Source organism: Ixodes scapularis, unplaced genomic scaffold, assembly GCF_016920785.2.
Source record: "Ixodes scapularis isolate PalLabHiFi unplaced genomic scaffold, ASM1692078v2 PGA_scaffold8__174_contigs__length_109621045, whole genome shotgun sequence".
Taxonomy (NCBI): domain Eukaryota; kingdom Metazoa; phylum Arthropoda; class Arachnida; order Ixodida; family Ixodidae; genus Ixodes; species Ixodes scapularis.
In genome coordinates this window covers 465,587-473,132 of record NW_024609883.1, presented here as the reverse complement: position 1 = coordinate 473,132, position 7,546 = coordinate 465,587, and the positions used below count along the sequence as shown (strand labels likewise).

At 49.0% G+C, this 7,546-nt stretch overlaps 2 pseudogenes; both read left to right on the top strand.

The window, feature by feature from the left end:
• Window positions 1-1,744: 1,744 nt before the first annotated feature.
• Window positions 1,745-2,958, top strand: LOC120839925 (annotated as a pseudogene).
• Window positions 2,959-5,683: 2,725 nt separating this feature from the next.
• LOC120839926 lies at window positions 5,684-7,292 on the top strand (annotated as a pseudogene).
• Window positions 7,293-7,546: the final 254 nt, after the last annotated feature.

Sequence of the window (7,546 nt, the reverse complement as noted above, 5' to 3'; positions counted from 1 at the left end):
GCAGCCATGATGAAACACTGTTTGGAAGAAACATTCTAAAAGCCCTCACTGAATCTAGTTTCAATTAATAGGCCACTCTAACAAGCGAGTGCAAACTAGCCAGAATTCATTTGCAGAAACAATTTGCTCAGTGGAAAATCAATGAGGAATCTATATGAATTCCAACGTAGAAAGAAAACTTGCCAAGAGTTTCAAGGCAAGAGTGCTCTATGAAATTAAAGTTTATCGGTTTCAAATGAAGCGAGGGGAGACATAAAGACAAGAAAACAATTTTTCTTTTTCTTTCAAGAGGTGGTGAGAAAGATAATTTCCAATGAAGAGCTAGTGCAATACACAGATATACAATAATACCATAAAATACCGAGGAAGCGCCCATACCCGTACAAGCGCCTACTATTAACATTGGGAGTGTCTACATCCACGTGCGGGGATGTAGCCACGTCGGGAGGAGATAAGGCTCCATCCACGCAATACGTCACTTCCGGCGCACTTTGATCAACTTCCGGTCTAGCCTCCCATTGTTTTTCCATCTGTGCGGCGGCCATTGCACCTTGCGTTCCTGCCGTGCGCGGACTACTGTCTACTGTGCCATGCCTGGTCTTTCGCAAGCGGGTTTGACTTTCTCTGAAGCGTTTTTTTTTTTCCTGTTTTTCTTGGACAAGGAGTTTGGTTGTTTGAGTGTTAGCACGGTCGCGCTTCTGATCTGCCTCAAGTTTGGTTGCCGGGGATTCGACGGTGAAATACTTGTCCTAGTATTTTCCATCGAGTAACCAGGTGGCTATCGAAGTGCGGGTGTTTAGTGGCATTAGGATCGAGGCTTTGTTTTCCAAGGTGTCTGATGCCCTGCTCGATTTTGGCACAAACAACACCAGCGTTTGTGCCAGCGCGTACGTTGACAAGTATCGTCGACTGGCCGCTCAGATCTTGGAACGCAATCGACGATGCAGATCACCTTTTCTTCTGTCCTTCCGAGGCGGGAGAACAGGTTCTCTTCGATGGAGTGTCAGGGTAGTCAGAGTGCCGAGATCCAGGCGTTGAATGATCAGCACAGAGACGTAAACTGGCTCCTGCAGAAGTTCTGCCGCAAGAAGGGCTTCGTGTTCATCGGTGATCTCGTGGACGAGTGGCGTCTGTGCATCGGCTACTGTTTTATTTGTCATGGAATAAACTGTTTCTGGAATCTTTTACCCAGTTTTCTCGATTGAATGCTCTCGGTATGTTTGTTATAATTTGGGACTGATGCATGCTTTCCCTTTTCTCATAATCTTTGTGTGATTGCGAGCGTGCACGCAGGTCAGGAACGTAAGGAGCGGTGGGCACGTACTTGTCCCTTCGAACCAAGCCAACCACACACACGACGAAGCCTCTCCGCCTCGCCTCAGCAGCGATGCACACATGGGCGAAGGCCCCGGAGGCCGCACCGCCTGCACGGATGGCACGAACGCCGCCCACACATGTGTGACTCCTGGACAACATAACTACGCAAAGATATATATTGGTACTATTGTTATGACGCATGATATTTGCTATTAGTCTTTGAAAACAGTAAACAATTGATGAATTGTCTAAAAATTTGTAAGGTCACGTGACATTAACTTTAAAACAACAATGAAATGTAGCCTCTTTATTTTTACACCCTATATTTACTTATAAGAAAGCATAATATGTGCATAAAAACAAATGATCTTTTTATATTATAAGTCACGTGACCTTTTGCGTGGATGGAGCCTTATCTCCTCCCGACTTGGCTACGTCCCCGCGCGTGGATGTAGCCGCGGCCATTATCGAAATTCGAAAATTTGGGCAAGTACACATCACGTGGCCATATTCTCAGAAGTGCCGGCGTTCCCGGCAGCCGCCACGGCAAGCACCCTGACAAAGATTGCCGCGGCGGACCGGGCCTGGAGACCAATTCCCGTAGAATTGGGTCACCGAGGTCACTCCGGGCACTTTGTCCTTCATGTTACTGCAGCATTATGTGGTCCGCACAATCCAGGGGTAGCAACAACAGGACCAATAGGAGTGTAGATAACAGCCAGTTCGTCCCAACATTTTGTAAAATACATTTTCATAAATGCTTCGTGCTTCCCGATTGCCGTTGGTCACTCAGTTGGCAAGTAACCAGCACAGAATGCACTCCTGCACAGTCTCCAAAAAGATTGAAGTCGTCGACTGATATCGGGAGGCAATGTCAGCCACACCTCTCGTCATTTCAAGATCGACAGGAAGCAAATACATGAGTGGGACTCTAAATACGAAACCCTGAAGCAACTAAACTACAGCAAGCAGAAGATGAAGAGGAAATTCACGAATGGGGCGCCCGTCTTCAGTGAGGAGGTGGATGACACACTGTTTGAATACTTTCAAAGGGAGCAAGATGCCGGCCAGGCCGTCAGCAACCGGCTCCTGGCAGACGAGGCACTGAGGATAGCTGAGAGTCTCAATCTCGGCAACTGCGAAGCGTCAGCACAGTATATCAAGCGATAGAAGCAGCGATTTGCGGTGACTATACGTACGACTACCAACGACAGCCAGAAGGCCCCTGCCGACTGTGATGAAGCTGTCACTGCATTCCGCTCTACAATTGCTACTTTGCAAGCACGGCACGACTACACGCCGTTCAACATCTGCATGGACCACACCATGGTCAGAATGGACAACCCAGCAACCCGCACCAATAATGCTGCTGGTGAAAACAGCATCTGGATCGCCAACACCAGCTGCGCCCGTCGAGGCTTCACCGTCACACTGGCAGCTCGTGCGTCGGGGGCGAAACTTCCGGCACTTGTCGTACTCAAGGAACCCACAGGGAGGATCCCTGCCCGTGCGTTCATGGCGCTCCGCATACCAAGTAAGTTTGGCGCATTTCCTAACAAGTTCCGCTTCGTTTCGTTGACTGTGACGCGGTTCCTTCGAAAGATGAAAGCATGGCAAGAGCAACAAGTTTGTAAAATTTGACGCTTTTTTTTTTTTTTTTGTAGAGACGGCGTTGGAGATGGGGTATATAAAGCGTGTTCGAAATAAACTTTCCAGCCGAGTTTGAGACGTTGCCTCCTCTTTTACTACCTTCTGTTGTGTTCTCTTTCTGCCCCAGTCTCAGGTTTACAATCACGTTCACGTATTGGAACAAGTCGTTTAAGGACTCGCTTCGTACGTCATGAGCGGAGTTCATGCGGAAGGGAGGCAAGACACCAAAAGGGAACCTCCGGAAGCTTTCGAGGCAGGATGTCCTCAACTTCGTGTCAAAAGCCTGGGCAGCTGTGGCCAGTGTTGTCAACCGTAGGGTAATTACCTTACTTGTAGGGCATTTTAGGCATTTATGGTATATTGTAGGGCTGTAGGGCCGTCCGGCCATTTCCCCGCCAAAAGTAGGGTATTTTCAGACGTTGCTTCTTCAACGGCGAGCATAAAAAAAAAAAAAACAAGTTGCCGCGCAAGTTTTGCATAGCTTTACAACCCGTGTGCTGCCACACCACAACATCATGCAAAACGAAAGAATCCAAGTTGCAAGACGTGCTAACTGAGAGCACCACACACCAAGTTGGAGTATGTAGGCTCCCTAAGTTGAAGAGTATTGGAGAGCTAGAGCAAGTGGGAGAGGTGGGTGGAGGTGGAGTTGCGCTTAGGGAGTTTGGAGCCAGAAGAGGTATCTTCCCAGTGGAAATGGTCCCGCCAATTTTTTTCTGATGACTGGTCCATCCGGCGGTCCTTGTTACACCTGCGAAACACGTGGCACGCAGGCGGAACCATCCCGAGCCCATTAGGACGGGTCCATATCGCTTGAGCGAATGATGTTTTAGCGAACAGTGACATTTGAGCGAATCGACGCTGTAGCGAATAACGGGGGCCGCGCTGCGCTTACGCCGCTTCGCGGCGACAGTCTGCGGCGGCTCATTACAAAAACGTGAACCCATTTGGCCCACCCGAAAACGCCGCTTCGCGGCGTCAGACTATTGTGTCATTCGGTGAAACGTGGGCGTTCGCTAAAGCGTCATTTGATCAAGTGAGTCCATCCCGGGGACTGGAGGCGTTCACTTGAGCGAACGACGTTTTAGCGAACGAAGCTGAAACAATGACGTTTCATCGAATGACATTTTAGCGAATTCGGAGGAGCCGCCGGTTTCCTATCCTCCCATGGGGTAAAAGCCTGGTTTGTCGAAATAGTACCTTAGTTTGACGAATCCCTAGGCGGTACACCCAAAGAAGCTAATATACCGTTCGGATTAGCTTCCTTTTGTAATGAGCCGCCTTGTCTGGCGCCGCGAGTGCTGGTTCCGCGTAGCCCAGTTTTTAATTTCACGACAAATCGACTAAACATGTTGGTTGGGGATGTCTGTGCGCTCGCTACATCACTGTTGTGCTGATGCTACACAGCGCACATGCAAGATGCAAGCATGGTGTTCTAGAATAACGCAGGTATGCGCGTGAATGCATGCCCTGTCGCTTTGTACTGTATTAATATTACCCTGTATCATCATAATCCATGCAACAGTAATATTTAAACAAAGATTTGCCTCGTAGGGTAAAACGTAGGGTAATAAGAAACATTCGTAGGGTAATGTAGGGTTTTCCGGACGCTGTCGTCGGGTATTTTCGAAAAATAGGTTGGCAACACCGAGCCGTGCCCGAAGACATGATCGCCCAATCTTTCAAGGGGTGTGGCATCGGTAGCAAGGATGGCTACCTGCACAACGGACTCGCAGGCATCGGAGCACCAGCAGCCTGCTCCAATCCCGAAGGTGCCAGCGATGAGTGCGTAGACCTTGTCTTTCGCAGTGATTCCGAAGAGTCATTTGACAGATTTAGTGATAACAAGTGAATAATGACGTCTACAGTTACCGACGGAATTATCGGACTCCGAAATTACGGACTTGCTTGTTATTCCGGACATCGACGGGGAACCGTTACTTCCCCGATTGAAGTAGTACATATTAACAACTAGTTTTGCGGACAGTTTGCGGCCCGAAAGTTCAATTTTCCGGACTAAAATGCGAGCGGCGGCCGCCAAAAAGGCTGCCATTTTGAATTTTTCGCTGGCTTGACCGTGGGCTTGGCTTGATTTTGTAAGTGGATTTGAATAGGCCGAATCAGCCGCTAGGTGTCCTAGAGTACGTTTTTGTTTTGTTTTTTTGTTTTGCTTCGCATCATCATCATCGTTTTCGTTTCTTTGTTCGGTCGATTTTCCATCTCCAATCAAAGCCAGTCGCCATTTGTAAAGTGTGGAGCACGCCCTCGCTGCGTCAGTACTATCGTCCTTTCACGCTCCGTCAACACATGCTTTCGACCTCATGGCCCCACCTCTTGCACCTCCGCCAGTTGCTCCGAAGAAGCGACGCTCTACAATGACGCTGGAGAAGAAAGCGGCGATTCTGAAGCTCCTGGATAATGGACGGAAGCAAGCCGACGTCGCGAAAGAGTTTCAGCTGCCCAAGCAGACGTTATCCGACTACGTGAAAAACAAGGAAAAGATTTTATCTGCACTTGAACGCTCGCACAACAAGCACCAAAAGAACGACCGAAAAGGGGAACATCCGGTTCTGGAGGAGGCCCTGCAACTTTGGCTTAAAGGAGTTCTTTCCAAGAACCTTCCAGTGTCTGGTGACGCACTCAAACAAAAAGCAGAGACTCTTGCTCTGAAAATGGACATAGAGAACTTCAAGTTCACCGACGTATGGTTGCGTGGCTTTAAGAAGCGACACGGAATTTTGTTTAAGAAAGTGTGCGGAGAGAGTGGAGCCGTCGACCAGACCACTGTCGCGGACTATCGCTTAAACAAGCTCAAGGCGTTACTGCAAAAGTTTGCGCCCGAAGATGTGTTCAACTGTGACGAAACCGGCCTTTTTTTTAAAATGCTACCGGACCGGTCTCTGTGCTTTGACGGTGACTCTTGCAAAGGAGGAAAAAACAGTAAGGATAGAATCACCGTCATGGTGGGGGCGAACGCGGTGGGCACCGAGAAGTTGCCGCTCCTCATCATCGGGAAGGCGAAAAACCCCAGGTGTTTCAAAGGCATGAAAAAACTTTCTGTCGGTGACAAGGAAGTCCAACTCGTCGTTGTCGGCTCGACAAGCGATTCGAGGAGTTTCAAACATACAGTTCAGGTTGCCGTGTGGTATTCCAGCAATACCAAGGCGTGGATTACGCACCTGTTGTTCGAGGACTACTTGCGCCGTCTGGACAGGGTGTTCGAGCATCAGAAACGACGTGTGGTGATCTTTGTGGATAACTGTGGAGCCCACGGCGCTGTGGACAACCTCAAAGCCATCCGACTTGAACTTTGCCCCCTAACACTACGAGTGTTCTCCAGCCAATGGACCTGGGCATCATTCAGAATGTCAAGGTCCACTACCGCGCTCGACTGCTGCGCCGCACGGTCCTCTGCTTAGACAACGGGAAGCGTTATGCTGTGGACCTCCATGCGGCAGTCAAGATGTTGACGGATGCGTGGATCGCCGTTCGGCCATCGACAATTGCCAACTGCTTCAACCACGCAGGTTTCTGTGCCAGTGTAGAGTCACTAGCTGACAACGCAAGTCTGGACCATCAAGAGGCCGAGGACATCGCCGCAGCAGCGGATGTCGACGAGTCTCTGTTCGCCGACCTGCGCGACAGTGGAATGGACATTCCTGATGCTGCTACATTCAGTGCGTTCGCGGATCTTGACAGCAACCTCGAACTGTGCGCGGAGCTTACGGACGAGGAAATCGTGCGCCAAGTCCTCGGACAACCTGAAGAAGACTCGGATTCTGACGACGACGATCACCACGCGCAGCCGTCGACAGCGGACATAACGAGCGCGTTAACCTTGCTGTCCAATGTGTACAGCGAGAATATGACGCTGGCGCAGATGCAAGCGGACGTGATCTCCCGCAGGCGGAAGATGAAACAAGGTACCCTTGATGACTCTTTCAAGTCCGCCTAGGCTCAATAAAGCCAAATTTTGTGATCCGAGGATTTTTCGGACTGCTTTATTTATCGGACGTTTTTTCGGTTCTCACGAAGTCCGCAAAATCGGTCGGCGACGTACCAATCATCTGTACAGCGGAAATAAAAAAGCCAGGCTGGCTGCTTTCTCTGTTTCCACGGCTCTATGAGGCTCTTCATCAGCCGCCATCTTGATTTTGGCGCATGACCCTAATAAGCGCCCATAGTTGGTTTCTATGCGTTTTCAATAAAATGGGGGTGGGCGCTTCTTCGGTACTTTACGGTAGTCATTTCTTGATTATACAGTGCGACTGGACCTAAGCAAACCATTAACACTGTAATTAAAGGTAAAAGAAATTTCAAGGTAATTGTAATGGCTCAAGTTAACATGCACAAATTCTGGCAAAAGAATAATGATCACTACTGTTTAGCAGACTACGAAGCAAAAAGAGATATTCATATTAAAAATAGCGCAAAAGAGACGGGACAAAAAGACGAAGAAGCACACAGGACAAGCGCTAACTAGCAACTAAACTTTATTGAAAGCTTCCAACTTTGCTATCGCCATGCACGCTTAGTCTTGTATCAACAGAAATAGGGCGTACCGCCAAATCTGCACATT